Here is an 18464-nt window from a genome sequence, read left to right as displayed (position 1 = left end):
GCCAAATTTGGGTGGCTACTACTGGGCAGCCAACGTGGCGATGATCCGTAAGTGGGTGATGGAGGGAGAGGGAGCGGCGTGGAAGAGGTTGGAGATGGCGTCCTGCAAAGGAACGAGCCTGGGGGCGCTGGTGACGGCACCGCTGCCGCTCTCGCCGACAAGGTACACCATGAGCCCGGTGGTGGCGGCAACGCTAAAGATCTGGGGGCAGTGGAGACGACACAGGGGAGCGATGGGAGCCTCGGTGTGGTCCCCGATTAGGGATAATCATCGGTTTGTCCCAGGAAGGATGGATGGAAGGTTTCAGAGCTGGCATCGGGCAGGGATTAGAAGAATGGGGGACCTGTTCATCGATGGGACTTTTGCGAGCTTAGGGGCGCTGGAGGAGAAATTTGGACTACCCCCAGGAAATTCCTTCAGGTACATGCAAGTGAGGGCGTTTGTGAGGCGGCAGGTGAGGGAGTTCCCGCTGCTCCCGGCACAGGGGATTCAAGACAGGGTGATTTCGGGCGTATGGGTCGGGGAGGGCAAGGTGTCGGCGATATACCAGGAGATGAAAGAAGAGGGGGAGGCTTTGGTAGAGGAGCTGAAAGGTAAATGGGAAGAGGAGCTGGGAGAGGAGATTGAGGAGGGGCTGTGGGCTGATGCCCTAAGTAGGGTTAATTCCTCTTCCTCGTGTGCCAGGCTTAGCCTGATACAATTTAAGGTCACAGAGCACATATGACGGGGGCGAGGCTGAGTAGGTTCTTTGGGGTGGAGGACAGATGTGGGAGGTGCTCAGGAAGTCTGGGGAACCATGTCGATATGTTTTGGTCATGCCCGACACTGGAGGGGTTCTGGAGGGGAGTTGCGGGAACAGTATCGAAGGTGGTGAAAGTCCGGGTCAAGCCAGGCTGGGGGCTAGCACTATTTGGAGTAGCGGACGAGCCGGGAGTGCAGGAGGCGAAAGAGGCCGGCATTCTGGCCTTTGCGTCCCTAGTAGCCCGGCGAAGGATCTTGTTAATGTGGAAAGAGGCGAAGCCCCCAGCGTGGAAGCCTGGATAAATGATATGGCAGGGTTTATCAAGTTGGAGAGGATAAAGTTTGCCTTGAGAGGGTCTGCGCAGGGGTTCTACAGGCGGTGGCAACCGTTCCTAGACTATCTCGCGGAGCGTTAGATGAAGGTCGGACAGCAGCAGCAGCAACCCAGGGGGGGTGGGGGGGGATATCTTTTGTGGGGGGGGGTGGGGGGTGGGGGAGGAGGGAGGGAGGGGGAGGGGGGTTTATCTGGGGGGCATTTGAGCAAGAAAATACATGAGTGAACCGGAAAACTGACATGTACGGGAGGAATCCAATGTACAAAGTTCTGTATCATATTGATTTGCCATGTTCATGTCTTGCTATGCGAGCTTTCTTTCTTTCTTTTTGTTACCGGGAGGCGGGGGGGGGGGGTGTTAAAAAATTCTTAATAAATATATTTTTTAAAAAATGTTATAATGATGCCAGCGGAGGGGCGCGAGGCTGAGGTGGTAGTAGCCATGGACACGGAGAAGTCTTTCGACTAGGTGGAGTGGAAGTACCTATGGGATATTTTAGGCAGGTTTGGGTTTGGGCAGGGATTTGTGGAGTGGGTCCGGCTGTTGTATCAGGCCCAGGTGGCAAATGTGAGAACCAACCAAACCCGATCAGAATATTTTAATCTTGGGAGAGGGACAAGGCAGGGATGCCCGCTCTCCCCATTACTGTTTGCCCTGGCCATAGAGCCTTTAGCAATGGCCCTTACAGCATCGAGTGCATGGCGGGAAATAGTGAGGGGGGGGGGGGGGGGGGTGTGGAGCACAGGGTTTCTTTTTATGCGGATGACTTGCTGCTCTATGTTACAGGCCTGGTGGGGGGAATGACCGAAATCATGGAGAATTTGGGCGATTTTCAGGCTACGAGCTGAATATGGGAAAGAGCGAGATGTTTGTGATCCAGACACGGGGACAGGAAAGGAGACTGAGGGAGTTAACTTTTAAAGTGGTGGCGGGGAGTTACAGATATTTAGGCATTCAAGTGGCTAAAGAGTGGGGGCAGCTCCACAAGTTAAATCTGGGCAAAGCGGTCGACCAAATGAAAAGGGACTTCCATAGGTGGGACATGCTCCCGCTCACGCTAGCGGGGAGGGTCCAGACGGTGAAGGTGACAGTCCTCCCAAGACTGCTTTTCTTTTTTCAATGCCTTCCGATTTTTGTCCCAAAGGCTTTTTTTTAGAAAAATAAATGTGGCGATTGCAGGTTTTGTGTGGGTGGGGGAAACCCCGAGAGTAAAGAGAGCACTCCTGGAGCGGGGTCACGTGGAGGGGGTGCTGGCCCTCCCGAGCTTTATTAATTATTACTGGGAGGCCAACATATCGATGGTCAGGAAGTGGGTAGAGGGGGTGGGGTCGGCCTGGGAGCAAATGGAAGCGGCATCCTGCAAGGGTACGAGTTTGGAGGCTTTACTAACGGCGCATCTGCCGTTTTCGCCGGCTTGGTACTCTACAAGCCCTGTGGTGGTAGCAGCCCTCAGGGTGTGGGGGCAACGGAGGCAGCACATGGGACTGGAGGGGGCGTCAGTGTGGTCTCCGATTTGTAACAATCATCGGTTTGTCCCTGTTTGTCAGGAGGAGGCAGCAGGCAGGGATCGAGAGATTTGGGGATTTATTTATCCAGGAGGGTTTTCTGACCTTGAACGCACTAGAGGAGGAGTTTGAGCTCCCGGACGGGAAAGGGTTTCGATATCTTCAGGCCCGGGACTTTGTCCGGAGGCAGGTTCCAAGCTTCCCTCGCCTTCCCCTGAGGGGACTACAGGATAAGGTGATGTCAAAAACTGGGGTTGGAGAGGGGACGATTTCGGAGATATACAAGGAGTTGATGGAGTGGGAGGGAGCCCCGATCTGGGAGGTGAAGCGGAAGTGGGAAGAGGAGCCAGGAAGATAGCTGGAAATGGAAAAGTGGGAAAAAGCCTTGAAGAGAGTCAATTCATCTTCGTCCTGTGCCAGACCTAGCCTGATCAAGTTCAAAGTGGTTCACAGGGTCCACATGAAGGTAGCCCGGATGAGCAGGTTCTTTGAGGAGGTGGAGGATAGATGTGGGCGGTGTGGGGGTAGTCCGGCTAACGACGTGCATATGTTCTGGGCATGTCCAAAGTTGAGGGGATTCTGGCAAAGATCTGCAGACATTATGTCAGAAGGCGTGGAAGGGAGGGTAACCCCGAGTCCAGAACTGGCAATATTTGGGGTATCGGATGGTCCGGGGGCCAAGGGGGGGAGGGAGGCCGATGTCCTGGTCTTCTCCTCCGGGGGGGGGGGGGGGGGGGGGGGGGGGGGAATAGGAGGCATGGCAGTGTTAGATAAGGACAGGAAACTCAGTATACGGGTAGCTAGGAAATAGGGCGTGGGCAGTTGGGGACATGTTTTTTTTTAGGTTTTTGTACATGTGTCGGCCCACACCGTTGTTTGGGAAATGTTAATGTGTTAAACTGTGAAAATTACAAATGCTGCAATAAAATATTTTCTAAAAAAAAAGTGACTGAACACTGCAATCATCAGCGAACATCACCACTTCTGAAGATCAATGATGGACAGCAGAAGATGGATGGCCCTACGGCACCATCCTGTGGACCTCCTGCAGCAATGTGTAAAAACCACTGAGAAAGGGGAGCGGTCCTATTTTCCAGGCGTAGACAGTATCGAGCAAAGTTCTCTGGTCTTTGCTTCAGAAATTCCTTCACAAATAAGTTGGAGGTGGCTACCTGTAATGCTGTAAAATTTGCTGGTGACACCGAGGTACGAGATTAGGATGGAAGATGTATTCTGAGGGGAAGTATAAATACATGTTCTACATAGTGGGCTGGATTCGCCGATTTGAAGACTAAGTGCTAACTCCGCCGTGGGGACAGTGGCGTTTTACGCCAGAAAAAATGGTGCAAAAGCTGCCCCGACCCTCCGTCTGGTGGGGGGCTAGCAGGCACGCAGCGTAAAGCCCCCGGCTCTAGCTGTGGATTTGGCCAGAGAATTGCTGGGTCCATGGCCACGCATGTGCACAGCGGCAGCCTGCAGCAGCCGCGCCGTGCAACATGGTGGCGGCCGCGCGCGGACCCGGCCTGTCACGTACTGTCCCCCAGTACCCCTCCTCACCACCCCCGGACCACCCCCCACTAGTGCCCCCAGCCCCCGCCAAAGCCCCCTCCCTGCCCACGGAACGGCTCCTCCCTGACTGTGGCGGCCCTGGAATCAGTCCGCCGCCACCACGCCGGGTTCACGGAAAAAAATGACACACGTGTCCCACGCCGTCAGGAACTTCGCCCATTGGTGGAGGACCTCAAGTGACGTCCTGAGGCCGTCCGTGCGGCATAAGAGTACTCCGCTTTCAAGGGGGTGAAGCATCATAAAAGCGGCGCTGCCCCGATTTCGGCGCAAACGGGGATTCTCCGGCTGATCGCCGAACGCGAACAGTGAGTTAGTATGATCCACGGTGGTTGAAGCAGATCCAATAGTAACTTTCAAAAGGGAATTGGATAAATATTTGTGGGGAAAGATGGAATTGCAGGATTATGCGAATAAAGCAGAGGAGTGAAACCTGCAGTTATATGGCACCTTTCTCAAGTCAGGATGTCCCAAAGTGCTTTACAGCCAATAGGGTACATTTGAAATATAACCACTGCTGTCCCTCAGCTCAAGCATAACTTCCACACAGGGTCCTGAGTTTTTGCCATGGATCTTCATGTGGTTGAACAGACAGGATTTTCAAGCCACAGATCTTTGGGCACATGGGGCAGGACAATCCACAAGGTAGTGGGACCCAAAGTGGAGGATTTTCTTCCTTTTCTTTCATTCTATGTCGCCGCTTTGCCTCATCATTAAGAAGTTGGAGCTCAAAACATGATGGGCAAGTTGTCACTGTTCAGAACAATTAATGCCAATGTTGCAACGCTTCAAATAGAGCTTCAGAGTGTCTTTCAAGTGTTTTCATTGTCCTCACCCGGAACGCTGGCCAGGTTGAGCAGGGCCAGACAGGCGAGATGGTTTTCAATATCTGGACACTGGGGAAATTTTTTTTCCAGGGGCTTTTCCTGCTTGCTGGCTTCAAGAAGGACAACAGCTCTCTCATGGAGGATGTGGCAGAGACATTGCTGACGGAATTTCTCTAGCTCTATGGGTCGCTGATACACAGCCCAGGTCTCACTGCGCTACAGGAGCGTGGCGAGGACAACAGTATACAGCACTCACTGCTGTAGCTCTTTCAAAGTGCTGGTACAGGTACAATGGCCATACTAGTCCGATTTGATACTGCATAAAATTCAATGATTAGTCGGAGCATGCATTAGACTCTCAACAAAGACACTAAGTCTGACTGGTTTCAACTCTACCAAGAAGGAGGCTGATGGGGAATGGGATTCAAGCTATAGATATGCAAAGAGGGACCAGGCAAGACTTGTGTCGCTTCTATGAAATCCTTGTCCACAGGAATACATTGTATCGTGGCTGTGGAAGGAATGCCTTGATGAACTTTTCTCAATTAATATATCACTTTTCATGCTTCACATTTTAACTCCCATAAAAGACTCGGGGGGGGGGGGGGGGGGGGGGGGGGGCACAAAAAATTCATTCAGCAAGATTGTATCCAGGCATTCCTTCAGTCGTACCAGAAATAAATTAGAGCCAGGGTCCTCATACCGAAGGTCACAACCTGCAGGACATCCGGTGGCAGCCATGGACTGAGTGGTCGCACATTTGGCAGCTCTCGCTCGAGGCTGTTTTTTTGATCGTTTTTCTCCGTCTGCTCGGCGGATGTTTTGGTGAAAAAAGGTGTAGAGGTGACTGAGGAAAGTTAAACCCCACTGGTGGTGCTTGTGGTTGGATCCATGGACCAGAAGTGGGTCGAGATGCAGGGAGCTATTGGAGAAAGAAATTCTTCATGCACCACAGGTGAAGATGGCGGAAGGTAAAGAGTCAGCCCTGCCTGCCCACTGGTCAACGGAGCAGCTGGTGGACTTCTTAAATGAGAAGTTCAGCCGGCAGAGGAAGGAAGCTCAGGAAGACGTGGCTAAGATGGTGGAACCACTAAAAGCTGGAGTTGATCGGGTGGAACAGAGGCTGGAGTCCCAGGGCCAAGCTATTTAGTAGGTGGAGGAGGTGGTGGAGGAGCACGAAGAGTAGCTTACCTCGTTGGCAGCCGAGATTGGAATGACGCGGGAGATCCAGAAGAAGCTAAAGGAGAAGGTGGAGGAGCTGGAGAACCGTTTCCGGAGACAAAACCTAAGAATCGTGGGGCTGCCTGAAGGCATCGAGGGAGCGGACGCTGGCTCATATGTAGACAAGATGCTGGAGAAGCTGATGGGGGATGGGGGTCTTCGACCGTCCCCTGGAAGTTGACCAGGCGCATAGGGCACTGATGAGAAAGCTGCAGGGGAACAAGCCACCGAGGACGATGGTGGTGCGGTTCCACCGATTCCTCGATAAGGAGAAGATATTGTGGTGGGCACGGCAGACGACGAGGTGCACCTGGGAAGGCAGTGAGCACCGGGTGTACCACGTCTTGGGCGTGGACCTGTCGAAGAGGAGAGATGGGTTCAGTCGAGCGAAGGCTGCCCACTTGGGGTGTAGTTCAGGATGCTGTACCCGGCCCGCCTCTGGGTGACTCACAATGGCTGTGAACACTATTTTGGGACACCAGAGGAGGCAATGGAGTTTTTAAGAGACAATGGACTGGCAGGAGAAGGTGGACGTTGAACTGTGGAGGAGGAGTGAGGAGATGTTGGTTTTCTCTACCTTTTTTAAAATTATTGCTTTCTGTTTGTTGGCTGTTGGAGAACTTCTCTCCTTTCAGATGTTTAGTTTTGTTCTCTGGTGGGATGTTTGGGAACGTGGAGGGCACTGTTTAGCATAGGGCTAAATCGCTGGCTTTGAAAGCAGACCAAGGCAGGCCAGCAGCACGGTTCAATTCCCGTAACAGCCTTCCCGAACAGGCGCTGGAATGTGGCTACTAGGGGCGGTAGAGGGGGATGGGATTGTTGTTTGGTTCAGGGGGTTGGGGGCTGCTGACAAAGGTGTGGTTGCTGTGGCGCAGTAGGGAAGGAAGCAGTGTTGGTGGGCATCCGAGGGTGGGCCTGGAGGGTCGCGTGACACGGGACGATAGGGGTGAGGTCTCGGCCGCCACGTTATGGGAGGCGCTCAAGGCAGTGGTTAGGGGGGAAGTTCAGATCAATCCAGGCACATAGAGAAAAGGTGGAACGAGCTGAGATGGCAAGGTTGGTTGCTGAGATTCTGCGGATGGACAGGAGGAATTCGGGGGCGGGATTGGTGAAGGAGAGGCAGAAGCTCCAGATGGAGTTTGGGTTGGTGCCCACAGGGAAGGCAGTGGGGCAGTTGCGGAGGGCCAGAGGGGCAGTGTATGAGTACAGGGAGAAGGCGAGTAGGATGCTGGCACACCAACTCAGGAAGCAGGAGATGGCGGGGGAGATCAGAAGGGTGCAGGATGGAAGGGGAAGAGTGGTACTGGACCCAGTGGGGGTGAATGGGGAATTTGAGGAGTTTTACAGGAGGCTCTACAAGTCAGAGACCCCGGCCGTGGGGGAGGGAATACGTCAATTCCTAGACGGGCTGGAGTTCCCCAAGGTGGAGGAGGACCTGGTGGGGGTGCTGGGGGCCCCCAATGGACTGGTGGAGGTGACGGTGGGCATGGGAATGATACAATCAGGGAGGTCCCAGGCCCGGATGGGTTTCCTGTAGAAGTTTAGTTGGGACCTGGGGCCGCTGCTGGTGAGAGCATATAATGAGGCAAGGGAAGAGGGGAGCTCCCCCCTACATTATTGCAGGCGTCCATATCCCTAGTACTAAAGAAAGATAAAGATCCGGAGCAGCGTGGGTCCTGTCACCCGATATCATTGCTAAATGTGAACGTTACATTGTTGGCAAAGATCTTGAGCTCGCGGATTGAGGACTCTGTGCCGGGGGTGATAGGGGAAGATCAGACGGGGTTCGTAAAGAGGAGACAATTGTCGACAAATGTTAGGAGATTACTAAATGTGATAATGATGCCACTGGAGGGACAGGACGTGGAGGTGGTAGTTCCAATGGATGCAGGTAAACCTTTTGATTGATTGGAATGGGAGCACTTGTGGGAAGTGTTAGGACAGGGCTTTGGGTTTGGGCAGGGGTTTGGGTTTCGGCAGGGGTTTGGGTTTGGGCAGGGGTTTGGGTTTGGGCAGGGGTTTGGGTTTGGACAGGGGTTTGGGTTTGGACAGGGGTTTGGGTTTGGGCAGGGGTTTGGGTTTGGGCAGGGGTTTGGGTTTGGGCAGGGGTTTGGGTTTGGGCAGGGGTTTGGGTTTGGGCAGGGATTTGGGTTTGGGCAGGGGTTTGGGTTTGGGCAGGGGTATGGGTTTGGGCAGGGGTTTGGGTTTGGGCAGGGATTTGGGTTTGGGCAGGGGTTTGGGTTTGGGCAGGGATTTGGGTTTGGGCAGGGGTTTGGGTTTGGGCAGGGGTTTGGGTTTGGACAGGGGTTTGGGTTTGGGCAGGGGTTTGGGTTTGGACAGGGGTTTGGGTTTGGGCAGGGGTTTGGGTTTGGGCAGGGGTTTGGGTTTGGACAGGGGTTTCGGTTTGAGCAGGGATTTGGGTTTGGACAGGGGTTTGGGTTTGGGCAGGGGTTTGGGTTTGGACAGGGGTTTGGGTTTGGGCAGGGGTTTGGGTTTGGACAGGGGTTTGGGTTTGGACAGGGGTTTGGGTTTGGGCAGGGGTTTGGGTTTGGACAGGGGTTTGGGTTTGGGCAGGGGTTTAGGTTTGGACAGGGGTTTGGGTTTGGGCAGGGGTTTGGGTTTGGACAGGGGTTTGGGTTTGGGCAGGGGTTTGGGTTTGGGCAGGGGTTTGGGTTTGGACAGGTGTTTGGGTTTGGGCAGGGGTTTGGGTTTGGACAGGGGTTTCGGTTTGAGCAGGGATTTCGGTTTGGACAGGGGTTTGGGTTTGGGCAGGGGTTTGGGTTTCGGCCGGGGTTTGGGTTTGGGCAGAGGTTTGGGTTTGGGCAGGGGTTTGGGTTTGGGCAGGGGTTTGGGTTTGGGCAGGGGTTTGGGTTTGGGCAGGGGTTTGGGTTTGGGCAGGGGATTGGGTTTGGAAAGGGGTTTCGGTTTGAGCAGGGATTTGGGTTTGGACAGGGGTTTGGGTTTGGACAGGGGTTTGGGTTTGGACAGGGGTTTGGGTTTGGGCAGGGGTTTGGGTTTGGGCAGGGGTTTGGGTTTCGGCAGGGGTTTGGGTTTGGGCAGGGGTTTGGGTTTGGACAGGGGTTTGGGTTTGGGCAGGGGTTTGGGGTTGGACAGGGGTTTGGGTTTGGGCAGGGGTTTGGGTTTGGACAGGGGTTTGGGTTTGGACAGGGGTTTGGGTTTGGGTTTGGACAGGGTTTTCGGTTTGGACAGGGGTTTCGGTTTGGACAGGGGTTTGGGTTTGGGCAGGGGTTTGGGTTTGGGCAGGGGTTTGGGTTTGGGCAGGGGTTTCGGTTTGGACAGGGGTTTCGGTTTGGGCAGGGGTTTGGGTTTGGGCAGGGGTTTGGGTTTGGGCAGGGGTTTGGGTTTGGGCAGGGGTTTGGGTTTGGACAGGGGTTTGGGTTTGGGCAGGGGTTTGGGTTTGGGCAGGGGTTTGGGTTTCGGCAGGGGTTTGGGTTTGGGCAGGGGTTTATTGACTGGGTCCGATTGTTGTATAAGGTGCTGGTAGTGAGCGTGTGAACGCAATGGGTGAGCTTGGTGTACTTAGGGCTACACTGGGGGACAAGGCAAGGGTGCCCACTTTCCCCGTTGCTTTTTACCTTGGCAATAGAGCCATTGGCAATAGCGCTTAGAGTATTAAGGGGATGGAAAGGGATTGTGCAGGGGATGGGGCGTTAGTGGGGCGGGGGTCGGGCACAGGACATAGAACATACAGAGGTGGTAGTTCCAATGGATGCAGGTAAACCTTTTGATTGATTGGAATGGGAGCACTTGTGGGAAGTGTTAGGACAGGGGTTTGGGTTTGGGCAGGGGTTTGGGTTTGGACAGGGGTTTGGGTTTGGACAGGGGTTTGGGTTTGGACAGGGGTTTGGGTTTGGGCAGGGGGTTGGGTTTGGGCAGGGGTTTGGGTTTGGGCAGGGGTTTGCGTTTGGGCAGGGGTTTCGATTTGGACAGGGGTTTGGGTTTGGGCAGGGGTTTGGGGTTGGACAGGGGTTTGGGTTTGGGCAGGGGTTTCGGTTTGGACAGGGGTTTGGGTTTGGACAGGGGTTTGGGTTTGGACAGGGGTTTCGATTTGGACAGGGGTTTGGGTTTGGGCAGGGGTTTGGGGTTGGACAGGGGTTTGGGTTTGGGCAGGGGTTTGGGTTTGGACAGGGGTTTGGGTTTGGGCAGGGGTTTGGGTTTGGGCAGGGGTTTGGGTTTCGGCAGGGGTTTGGGTTTGGGCAGGGGTTTCGGTTTGGACAGGGGTTTGGGTTTGGGCAGGGGTTTGGGGTTGGACAGGGGTTTGGGTTTGGACGAGGTTTGGGTTTGGACAGGGGTTTGGGTTTGGGCAGGGGTTTCGGTTTGGACAGGGGTTTGGGTTTGGGCAGGGGTTTGGGTTTGGGCAGGGGTTTGGGTTTGGGCAGGGGTTTGCGTTTGGGCAGGGGTTTCGATTTGGACAGGGGTTTGGGTTTGGGCAGGGGTTTGGGGTTGGACAGGGGTTTGGGTTTGGGCAGGGGTTTGGGTTTGGACAGGGGTTTGGGTTTGGACAGGGGTTTGGGTTTGGACAGGGGTTTCGGTTTGGACAGGGGTTTCGGTTTGGACAGGGGTTTGGGTTTGGGCAGGGGTTTGGGTTTGGGCAGGGGTTTCGGTTTGGACAGGGGTTTGGGTTTGGACAGGGGTTTCGGTTTGGACAGGGGTTTGGGTTTGGGCAGGGCTTTGGGTTTGGGCAGGGGTTTGGGTTTGGGCAGGGGTTTGGGTTTGGACAGGGGTTTGGGTTTGGGCAGGGGTTTGGGTTTCGGCAGGGGTTTGGGTTTGGGCATGGGTTTATTGACTGGGTCCGATTGTTGTATAAGGTGCTGGTAGTGAGCGTGTGAACGCAATGGGTGAGCTTGGTGTACTTAGGGCTACACTGGGGGACAAGGCAAGGGTGCCCACTTTCCCCGTTGCTTTTTACCTTGGCAATAGAGCCATTGGCAATAGCGCTTAGAGTATTAAGGAGCTGGAAAGGGATTGTGCAGGGGATGGGGGGTTGGGGGGGCGGGGGTCGGGCACGGGACATAGAACATACAGAGGTGGTAGTTCCAATGGATTCAGGTAAACCTTTTGATTGATTGGAATGGGAGCACTTGTGGGAAGTGTTAGGACAGGGGTTTGGGTTTGGGCAGGGGTTTGGTTTTGGACAGGGGTTTGGGTTTGGACAGGGGTTTGGGTTTGGGCAGGGGTTTGGGTTTGGGCAGGGGTTTGGGTTTGGACAGGGGTTTGGGTTTGGACAGGGGTTTGGGTTTGGACAGGGGTTTGGGTTTGGGCAGGAGTTTGGGTTTGGGCAGGGGTTTGGGTTTGGGCAGGGGTTTGGGTTTGGGCAGGGGTTTGGGTTTGGGCAGGGGTTTGGGTTTGGGCAGGGGTTTGGGTTTGGGCAGGGGTTTGGGTTTGGACAGGGGTTTGGGTTTGGGCAGGGGTTTGGGTTTGGACAGGGGTTTGGGTTTGGACAGGGGTTTGGGTTTGGGCAGGGGTTTGGGTTTGGGCAGGGGTTTGGGTTTTGACAGGGGTTTCGGTTTGAGCAGGGATTTGGGTTTGGACAGGGGTTTGGGTTTGGGCAGGGGTTTGGGTTTGGACAGGGGTTTGGGTTTGGACAGGGGTTTGGGTTTGGACAGGGGTTTGGGTTTGGGCAGGGGTTTGGGTTTGGGCAGGGGTTTGGGTTTGGACAGGGGTTTGGGTTTGGGCAGGGGTTTGGGTTTGGACAGGGGTTTGGGTTTGGGCAGGGGTTTCGGTTTGGACAGGGGTTTGGGTTTGGGCAGGGGTTTGGGTTTGGGCAGGGGTTTATTGACTGGGTCCGATTGTTGTATAAGGTGCTGGTAGTGAGCGTGTGAATGCAATGGGTGAGCTTGGTGTACTTAGGGCTACACTGGGGGACAAGGCAAGGGTGCCCACTTTCCCCGTTGCTTTTTACCTTGGCAATAGAGCCATTGGCAATAGCGCTTAGAGTATTAAGGAGCTGGAAAGGGATTGTGCAGGGGATGGGGGGTTGGGGGGGCGGGGGTCGGGCACAGGACATAGAACATACAGAGGTGGTAGTTCCAATGGATGCAGGTAAACCTTTTGATTGATTGGAATGGGAGCACTTGTGGGAAGTGTTAGGACAGGGGTTTGGGTTTGGGCAGGGGTTTGGGTTTGGGCAGGGGTTTGGGTTTGGGCAGGGGTTTGGGTTTGGACAGGGGTTTGGGTTTGGACAGGGGTTTGGGTTTGGACAGGGGTTTGGGTTTGGGCAGGGGTTTCAGTTTGGACAGGGGTTTGGGTTTGGGCAGGGGTTTGGGTTTGGGCAGGGGTTTATTGACTGGGTCCGATTGTTGTATAAGGTGCTGGTAGTGAGCGTGTGAACGCAATGGGTGAGCTTGGTGTACTTAGGGCTACACTGGGGGACAAGGCAAGGGTGCCCACTTTCCCCGTTGCTTTTTACCTTGGCAATAGAGCCATTGGCAATAGCGCTTAGAGTATTAAGGAGCTGGAAAGGGATTGTGCAGGGGATGGGGGGTTGGGGGGGCGGGGGTCGGGCACAGGACATAGAACATACAGAGGTGGTAGTTCCAATGGATGCAGGTAAACCTTTTGATTGATTGGAATGGGAGCACTTGTGGGAAGTGTTAGGACAGGGGTTTGGGTTTGGGCAGGGGTTTGGGTTTGGGCAGGGGTTTGGGTTTGGACAGGGGTTTGGGTTTGGACAGGGGTTTGGGTTTGGGCAGGGGTTTGGGTTTGGACAGGGGTTTGGGTTTGGACAGGGGTTTGGGTTTGGACAGGGGTTTGGGTTTGGGCAGGAGTTTGGGTTTGGGCAGGGGTTTGGGTTTGGGCAGGGGTTTGGGTTTGGGCAGGGGTTTGGGTTTGGACAGGGGTTTGGGTTTGGGCAGGGGTTTGGGTTTGGACAGGGGTTTGGGTTTGGACAGGGGTTTGGGTTTGGACAGGGGTTTGGGTTTGGACAGGGGTTTGGGTTTGGACAGGGGTTTGGGTTTGGGCAGGAGTTTGGGTTTGGGCAGGGGTTTGGGTTTGGGCAGGGGTTTGGGTTTGGGCAGGGGTTTGGGTTTGGACAGGGGTTTGGGTTTGGGCAGGGGTTTGGGTTTGGACAGGGGTTTGGGTTTGGACAGGGGTTTGGGTTTGGGCAGGGGTTTGGGTTTGGACAGGGGTTTGGGTTTGGGCAGGGGTTTGGGTTTGGGCAGGGGTTTGGGTTTGGACAGGGGTTTCGGTTTGAGCAGGGATTTGGGTTTGGACAGGGGTTTGGGTTTGGGCAGGGGTTTGAGTTTGGGCAGGGGTTTGGGTTTGGGCAGGGGTTTGGGTTTGGGCAGGGATTTCGGTTTGGACAGGGGTTTGGGTTTGGGCAGGGGTTTGGGGTTGGACAGGGGTTTGGGTTTGGACGGGGTTTGGGTTTGGACAGGGGTTTGGGTTTGGGCAGGGGTTTCGGTTTGGACAGGGGTTTGGGTTTGGGCAGGGGTTTGGGTTTGGGCAGGGGTTTGGGTTTGGGCAGGGGTTTATTGACTGGGTCCGATTGTTGTATAAGGTGCTGGTAGTGAGCGTGTGAACGCAATGGGTGAGCTTGGTGTACTTAGGGCTACACTGGGGGACAAGGCAAGGGTGCCCACTTTCCCCGTTGCTTTTTACCTTGGCAATAGAGCCATTGGCAATAGCGCTTAGAGTATTAAGGAGCTGGAAAGGGATTGTGCAGGGGATGGGGGGTTGGGGGGGCGGGGGTCGGGCACAGGACATAGAACATACAGTGCAGAAGGAGGCCATTCGGCCCATCGGGTCTGCACCGACCCACTTAAGCCCTCACTTCCACCCTATCCCCGTAACCCAATAATCCATCCTGACCATTTTTGGTCACTGAGGGCAATTTATCATGGCCAATCCACCTAACCTGCACATCTTTGGACTCTGGGAGGAAACCAGAGCACCCGGAGGAAACCCACGCAAACACGGGGAGAGCGTGCAGACTCCGCACAGTGACCCAGCAGGGAATCGAACCTGGGACCCTGGCGCTGTGAAGCCACAGTGCTAATCACTTGTGCTACCGTGCCGCCCTATCGGGGGAATCATCAATATTTTGGAGGAGTTTGGCCGGGTTTCCTGATATAAGCTAAACATGGGGAAGAGTGACGTCTACCCGAATGAGGCCAGGGGGCCGGAGAGGAGATTGGGTGAGCTGCTGTTCAAGGTGATGGGGGTGTGCTTCAGATATTTGGGTATCCAGGTTGGCGGGGATGGGGACAGCTGCACAAATTGAATCTGGCATGGTTGGTGGAACAGATGAAGGGGGATTTCAGGAGGTGGGATGTTCTGCCACTATCGCTGGCGGGGCGGGTGCAGACTGTGAAAATGACGGTGCTGCCGAGGCTCTTATTTGTTTATCAGAATCTTCCGATCTTCCTCCCAAAGTCATTCTTCAAGAAAGTTAATGCTTTGATCTCAGGATTTATGTGGGCGGGGAAACCCCATGGGTTAAGAAGGTATTGTTGGAGCGGGGGCGAGGGGGGGGGGGTGGTGGGCTGGCCTTGCCAAACATAATGAATTATTATTGGGCAGCGAACATTGTTATGGTGAGGAAGTGGGTAGTGGGGAAGGGGTCGGCTTGGGGGCGGATGGAGGCCGGGCACAGGTTTAGGGGCATTGGTGGCGGCGCCGGTCAAGTACTCCATCTGAGTTTGGAAGGTACCTCGGTGTGGGCACCGATTTGCGGCAATCATAGGTTTGCACCGGGGGGGGGGGTTTGGACGCCAGGTTTCGCAGGTGGCGACGGGCAGGGATCAAGCGGTTTGGGGACCTGTTTGTGGGGGGCAGCTTTGCGAGTTTAGAGGATTTGAAGGAGGAATATGAGCTCCCACTGGGAACGGGTTCTGATACTTACAGGTCCGGGACTTTGTAAGGAAGCAGGTGCCATGATTTCCTAATTTTCCTCCCTTGGGACTACAGGATAGGGTGGTTGTCATGTGAGTGTCCCTTTAAGAAAGGTTTGGTCTTACCACATGACTTGTAGCATGGCTTCAGTGATGTCATTTGTGGGTGGAGCTGGGCTGTGGCTGTCAGGTAAGAGGGGGTTTAGGTTTTTGGGTTTTGGTTTTGGTTTGTTGCTTCAGACTGCAGAAGAGAAGCAGTGTTCCGCTGTTTTCATTTTAAATCTGCTCCAGGGAACTTAAAGCACATTGGGTGTGGCAAACTGCCTTGGTAACTGTAAAGATAGAGTTGCATTCCGGAAGGAGTTTTGAATCTACTGGTTGGAGGCTGGATCTCAGGGAAAGGATCAGTCCCATTCGAGTGAGATTAGTGTGCTGGGCCACGCCCTTGAAAGGGGTTTTGATCTGTTGGATTTTGTATTGAATTGGAACAGCTACTAAGGGGCATTCATTAAGAGTTGTATGCATAGATTACTGTTGCTGTTGTGTTTTCTTTATGTTTGTAATTAATAAATTGTGTTTTAATATATGTTAACTACATTCTTATAATAAAATTTTTGATAAAAGTGCCTAGAAAGTCTGATGAATCACACCTGAAATGAAGGCTCTTGTGCTCATCCTAGCCAAGTTCAACATTAAAGTAAATGGGCTACATAATACACTTTGGAGTTTCTAAGTCCCGAGCCCATAACAGTGGTATCGAAGGAAGGAGTGGAGGATGTCAAGGTGTCTGAGGTCTACAAGTAGCTAATGGCTGTTATGGGTTAATGGCTAAGGGAGCCCTGATAAGGGAAATCAAGCAGAAATGGGAAGAGGAACTAATAATAATCTTTATGATTGTCACAAGTAGGTTTACATTAACACCGCAATGAAGTTACTGTGAAAATCCCCTAGTCGCCACACTCCAGCGCCCGTTCGGGTACACTGAGGGAGAATTCAGAATGTCAAATTCACCTAACAGTGCATCTTTGAGAACTTGTGGGAGGAAACCGGAGCATCCGGAGGAAACCCACGCAGACACAGGGAGAACATGCAGACTCCGCACAGACAGTGACCCAAGTGGGAATCGAACCTGGGACCCTGGCGCTGTGAAGCAAAAGTGCTAACCATTGTGTTACCATGCACCCTAGGTGGGGAACGGAGGCTGGATTGCGGGAGGAGGCTCTGAGAAGGGTGAATGTATCCTTATCATGCGCAAAGCTCAGCCGTATCCACCTGAATGTAGTTCATAGGACGCACATGACGGTGGCCAGGATGAGCAGGTTCTTTAAGGGGTTAAGGACAAGAGTGGGTGGCGCGCGGGTGACCCGCGAACCACGTTCACATGTTTTGTCAAGGTTCTGGTGGGGTTCTGTCAAGGTTTCGCGGACGTAATGTCCGAGGTGCTGAGGGTGAAGGTGGTCCCAAATCCAGACGTGGCGATATTTGGTGTGTCGGAAGACCTGGGAGCCCAGGGAGTGAGAGAGGCCGATGTTCAGGCCTCTGCCTCCCTGGTAGTCGGAGACGGAGTTTGCTTAAGCAGAGGGACTCGGAGCCACCAAAACCAGGGGTGTGGGTGAGTGACCTGGCGGAGTTCCGAAGGCTGGAGAAAACCAAGTGCAGCATTAGAGTGTCAGTTGATGGGCTTTCCCGGAAATAGAAGCCGTTCATCGATATTTTCAAGGAAAATTGAGGAGTCAACAAGGAGAGCAGGGGTGGGGGTGGGGATGGGGGGGGTGGTGGTGCGCAGGGGGGGGGGGGCGGATAAAGGGGTTAAAATGGGGAAGGCAGGGCAGGAGGAGGAAATGGCAAGGGGCTTGGGTTAGTTATTTATTATAAGGTTCCGGTTTGTCCTTACTCTTGTGTTGGTTTGTATTTAATGTTCATACAAATGCCTTAATAAAAATATTTTTTAAATAAAAGGTCACAACCTGCAGTGGCACCGTGGAATGAGATTTTGGGGTCGCAGGCTCGGAGGCAGCAATGGTGGGCATAGAGCTCGGACTGAATATTTACAGTTGAGAGTCCCCGGTAAATGTTTGTTTGTTTTTTTATTTCGGTAAGGGTGGCTTAACTCGCTGTTCCCTGACACCAGGGCTGGATTCTCCGCAACAATTGGCGTAAAACGGCCACCGATCCCCGTTTTGCTGGGGGCTAGCATGCCATCAGCGTAGAGCACCCGGCTCTAGCTGCCGATACGGCCCGGAAAATTGCCGGGTCGGTGGCTGCGCTTGCGCATGGCGGCAGCATGCAGCGGCCGGGCCGTGCTACATGGTGGAGGCCGGCTCGCGGACCAGGCCTGCAAAATAGCGCCCCCCCCCCCATTGGCCGGCTCGCGTGCCCCAGACCACTCCGTCCCCCCCCACAGTGCCCCGAGCCCCTAATAAAGCCCCCCTCTGCTCGCGGATCAGTCCTCCGACTGTGGCGGCGCTGGTCTGAGTCTGCAGCTGCCACGTCGAGTTCCCGACAGATGAGACCACACGCGACCATCGCCGTCGGGAACCCGGCAGGTTGGGGGCGGAGCATCGGGGGGTGAGCATCGGTAACTGCCATTAGATGCAGTTCTCATTTCACTTCTCCCCCCAAGCGAAATATCTGATAGATTTCACCGCACATATTTAAGAAAGAAAGAAAAATTTAACTACAGAGCATTTTATTATTTCAATCATGAAAATTCGGGATTACAGACAATATAAAATTAAAGGTATAATTCTAAAGGGGTGAAGGAACCTTGTGTATATGTGAATTGAAGGTGGTGGAACAGGTTGAGGCAGAGGTGAATAAAGCATACAACAACCTAGGCTTATGTTAAACTTGTATAGAACACTGGTTTGATCCAGGTATGGGTGCCACACTTTGGGAAAGATGTGAAGGCATTAGAAAACGCCAAAAAAGTTCAAAAGAACGGCCCCACGAATGAAGAACTTGAGCTACGTCGAAAGATTGGATTGTTTCCCTTGGAGGAGAGCAGGTTGAGGGAAGATCAGGTAGAGATATTCAAAATCATGAGGGGTCTGGACAGATTAGATAGAGAGCAACTGTTCCCATTGATGGAAGGATCAAGAACAAGGGGGCGGGCACCCATTTAAGGCAATAGCTAAAAGAAGCCCTGAACGTGAAGAAAACTTTTTTCACGCAAGTGGTTAGGATGTGGAATATACTGCCTGAGAGTGTTGTGCAGAAAGGGTCAATCAAGGCTTTCAAGACAGACTTGGATTGTTATCTGAAAATGGAGAATATGCATGAGTGTAGGAGTCGGCTGGAAACTGACACTAGGTGCATTCCTCCTATGGTGCGCTGGCGCAGACACGATGGGCTGAATGGCCTCTTTCTGTGCTGTGGCGATTCTGGGATGCAATATTTTCACACATTTCAATCTAA

The sequence above is a fragment of the Scyliorhinus torazame genome, chromosome 6 (assembly GCF_047496885.1).
Source record: "Scyliorhinus torazame isolate Kashiwa2021f chromosome 6, sScyTor2.1, whole genome shotgun sequence".
NCBI lineage: Eukaryota > Metazoa > Chordata > Chondrichthyes > Carcharhiniformes > Scyliorhinidae > Scyliorhinus > Scyliorhinus torazame.
Note: the sequence above shows the minus strand (reverse complement) of the source record.